Below are 4,436 nucleotides of genomic sequence, written 5' to 3'. Positions count from 1 at the left end.
ACAAATCCCTTCCCAGTAGGTTAGTAGGAGCTGCTGCTGCCAGGAGGAAAGAGTGCCTGGTATGCAACAGCCCAATAGTAACCTCTGTGGATTTTGTTAAAGGATAATGTTGCACTTTACCCATTACGCCTATTGCTGGTACTGTCTCGGTTACCTGTAAATTAACGGGAGATTTTATCACTGACCTGGTCGCCCCTGTGTCTACAAGAAAAGGATGTTTAGTATCAACCATCATAACTGGCTCTTCCCTAGTACCTCCCGTTAATCTGACTATCTGTAGACCACAGGTATGACCTGACCCCTAGCGCTGGCTCCCACTCTCCAATAAAGCATTAACGGCCACAATTGGAGCTGGTGCCTGTTGGACATTTGCTGGTCTCTGTATATATCCTTTATGGGGATATCCAGGTACTCCCTGGTTAGGGGGTCCTACCCTCTATGCCGTACAATTCTTACTTAGATGTCCTGGCTGGTTGCAATTAAAACACTTTCGTGGGTTAGATGAAGAAAAGGATTGTTGTGTAGGTTGAGCAGGAGAGAAAGGTGGTGGGTATGGGTAAGGATATTGAGGAAAAGGGATATTGTGGGAGGTATGGAGTTTGTGGGTAGGATGGGACCTGTGGTTGTGTAGGATAAGTGGGGTAGGGCTGTTTTGCTGTGGTGTGGGATTAGTGAGGGCGTGCAACTGTTCAGATGTAGGTGCAGGTGTGGATGTGGGTGCAGGTGTGTCTGCTGGCTGTGATGTTTCCGTCATTACTTCTAGAGCTTGAATACTGACAGCCATTAGTTTCTCACTCTGGGTCTCTCTCTTTTTAGAGATGTTTTTGTCATGTTCTATGGCGGATTCTATGAGGGTATCTATTGTGACTCCCCTCCAGCCAGGCTGTGAGGTCTGAACCTGGGTTTTTAGGTTCTCTTTAAGGCAATCATTCCCTGTGGTGCGTGCTATCTTTAATATCTTCTAACCCAGTGTACTGGGTGATAACCTGCAGAGCCCGGTTGCAATAATCTTCTGCAGATTCACTCTCTTTTTGTTTTATGGTGAAAATTTTGGTCCAGTTAACTACGACTGGAAAATATACACCCAATTGAGTTATAATACGGGAAATGTTATCTTGGTTTACTTTGTCTGTTAAGGGAACATCATCATCCAATACACAATCCGTGATAAATTTTGTCACATCAATATTACATAGTAGACAGGCCTTAACACCACTCGCAAATCTTTATTGGTTGGCTCGTGAGAACTACACAAATTTCTCAAAAATCTTTGACATTTCGCTAATTCCTTTTTGGGATCGGGGAAATCATTCATGAGGGAATTTAGCTCCACTCTTGTCCAAGGACAATGCATTACCACTTCCCTTGTGGGCACTACTCCGTTCGCATCCGCATTCCAATTTGGAACAGTTATTGTCCGGATGGGATGCAAACCAGCTGCACTGCTACCTTTGACCTTATTACCTAGCTGGGGGTTTAGTCTGTTGCTGCAACGTATAGTATTAACAACTTCCTCTACGGGTGCAGAGAATGTTAACACTTCCCGCGCTGTTACTGATGGAGATGGTGGCACCACTTGTGCTTGTCGTGGTGCCGCATCTAACATGTGCACAGCATGGGAAATGGCAGACATGACAATAGGCTCATCATCCACATCATAAACATTTTCCTTATGGTTACTTAAGAGAGGGTACAAATTTCTTGTTACATTTTTATGGGTTTTTTCAATAACTGTACCTGCACCCCCATCCACATAAGGTGGTGGTGCACGTGAACTTCTGGCAACACCTTCCGCAATGCTACCTTGCTGCATGTGCGCGCTGTTTTGCGGCTTGCGCGCATTGCAATCTAGCGCCGTGGGTGTATTTTCTGGCAATGCGTTCGCAACGCTAGTTTGCGTCGCTTGCACATTTTTAAGCCACGCATTCCCCTTCATGCTGCCACAATTTTAAACATTCGGAATATTTTACCTTTTTCCCTCGAGAATGTATCAGACTGATGTGATCCCGGACAATATTCAATACATCCTTATCAAAACTACCAATTCTGGGAAACGGTCTAACACTCTTCATCGCTATTTTAAACCATACGTCACAATACCTTATTGCATAAGCACCGTACTTAGTATGCATAATATGACGGGCCGATCCAAGCAGCGCTTCCATTAGCAGCACATCATTGTCTAACATTTCTATTGTTTGCGTGGCTCCCATCTTGGGACAACTCCTACGTTTTTCAATAAACATTTAAACTGGTGAAAGACAGTCAAGATACTTTCACTTACCTGCGGACGCCTTTGAAAAAGGGTGTATCCACAAACCCTATGGAGGACCTCTAGACGCCTCGACTAACCTATGGAAGAAAAGCTGCTCCCACGCAGAAATCCCTTTTTGACTACGTTTCAACCGCTAGGGGGCAACAAAGTACCTTTTGTTTTCCAGTTGATTTCGTCCACCCTCTCACCAGTTCACAATCATAGTCTAACCAAAACTATGCGGTTCAAGTATAGTGTTCAAATAAGCCTAACAGATCACACACACTGATTACTGAATACTATAATCACACTGGGAGACGAACCCTAACAAAAATAACAACCCATACACCTGCCTTGTGTAGAGTAAATGGTAAGCTGCTACCGAGTCACTAGGCCAACTCCTGCGCCTAGCACTTAAGGGTCCTACGATACCCTTAACATTTAGGTCCCGTGTTACACCTAAACAAATACTCAAGTTACACAAAAGTGCGTCTCTGCTGCGCGCGCAAAAATGCAACTCAGCCGTGTACGCAATACTGCGGCACCCTTATTAGCATGAAATACTACCAACAAAGGAAAACAAACTTGTTCCTTTCTTGTACCTGGATTCTAGTCAGCGTACCTTGACTCACATGATAACAGGTAGCGAGTTCTCAGCATCAAGTGGTTGCAGGTAAACTGCGTGTGGCCACTATCCACCCTTTGGTGAGATATCGATAACCGTATGTTTATCGTGTGAATAGGTAACTGACCTCACTCTACGAGCCCCCAACTAAGAATACTGAATTTTAACCTCTATACGCTCCTTCCTATACCTTCTAAAAAGTGCCTACACCTTCTAAAATTTACGCTATTTGCGTACGCAGTCATACAGTAAATAAATGCCTTCAGACCTTGAACATGTGTTTCCAAAGCACAAAGTATTATTCAAGCAAAGTACAGATAGTTACACGCTGTGATCTAAGTACAATTTAGTGCAAAGAAATTATACAGACCCAACATACAGTTATACATACACACGCGCTCTGGGACCAGTTACCAGCATCAACAAGAAACCTCCATCAATCAGCAAGAAGACTCCAGATTGGGGTCAGAACACACATATATATACCCTTACAGAAATAGACAAAACAATAGAGAGGTTTGTTGCGATCCCATTGGTTTCTCCATCACGGTGCTTCTGTTATAGGACATTTAACAGGTCGATTCAAATGGACACAGACCAGCCTCCAACAGCTTGTTGTCTCCGTTTTCCCGCCTCATGCAAATCTCGGCTGTTGATTTTACAAAGTACATTTTGGTGCTTTAACTCTCTACGGTCCATAAGTTGAGAATGCATGTTGCGATCTTCACACCGATGATACCGGAAAGCTGTTGAGAAAGTGCAGATCAGTATAACACCAAACACGGCTTACTTATCACGTATTAAACCTTAGATACCAAATAGCCTTTATTTCACAGCATTAGTAATAAATGAATAAAACTTGAATCTTACACATTGAAGCTATGGAACCTTTTATGTGAGTGTGCACTGTGTAAGTATTAGGGATGTGAGAAAAGACGCTAGTTAACTTGGGGCAGATGCGTACGTATGAAGCTAATAAACAGCGTTCACTTGCAGGATATTATGCATTCGCTAATGTGCGACATGTTAACAGCGCAACTGTGTGTATTAATGTGTATATGGGGTATGGTAAAATATGCGATCGCCTGACGCTAATAATAGCATCGCCATATGTACTTAAGTGCGAGTTTAGCTAAAATGGAGCTGGGCGGCCATTCGCAAAATGGCGACTTGCAGATCTCATTTTCAATATGGTGTCTTGTGGCCATTCGCAAGATGGTGTCGTTTCGATCTAATTTTAAGCTGATCTTGTCTCAGCCAATTATCCAGCTTCGACATTACCTTCTACCTTTGATAGTTTACAATACAAAACAATTAGCTGACTGCCCCGAAGTAAGCTTCTAGGAACCATGATACATTCCATAAAGCATAATTTATTAACACTAATGATGACAGCACCTCCTAAACAGGTCTAAAAATATAATATAAAGAGTAATAAGCAAGGGCATTGCTAGAAGGGGGCCAGCAGGACACATGCACCAGGTGATGGAGGAAGGAGGCACCAGCAGGCGATTCAGAGCTGTGATCCTTGGTGGGATCCAGTAAAGTCTGTGCATA

The sequence above is a fragment of the Taudactylus pleione genome, unplaced genomic scaffold (genome assembly GCF_031769625.1).
Source record: "Taudactylus pleione unplaced genomic scaffold, aTauple2 ptg000327l, whole genome shotgun sequence".
Taxonomy (NCBI): domain Eukaryota; kingdom Metazoa; phylum Chordata; class Amphibia; order Anura; family Myobatrachidae; genus Taudactylus; species Taudactylus pleione.
Note: the sequence above shows the minus strand (reverse complement) of the source record.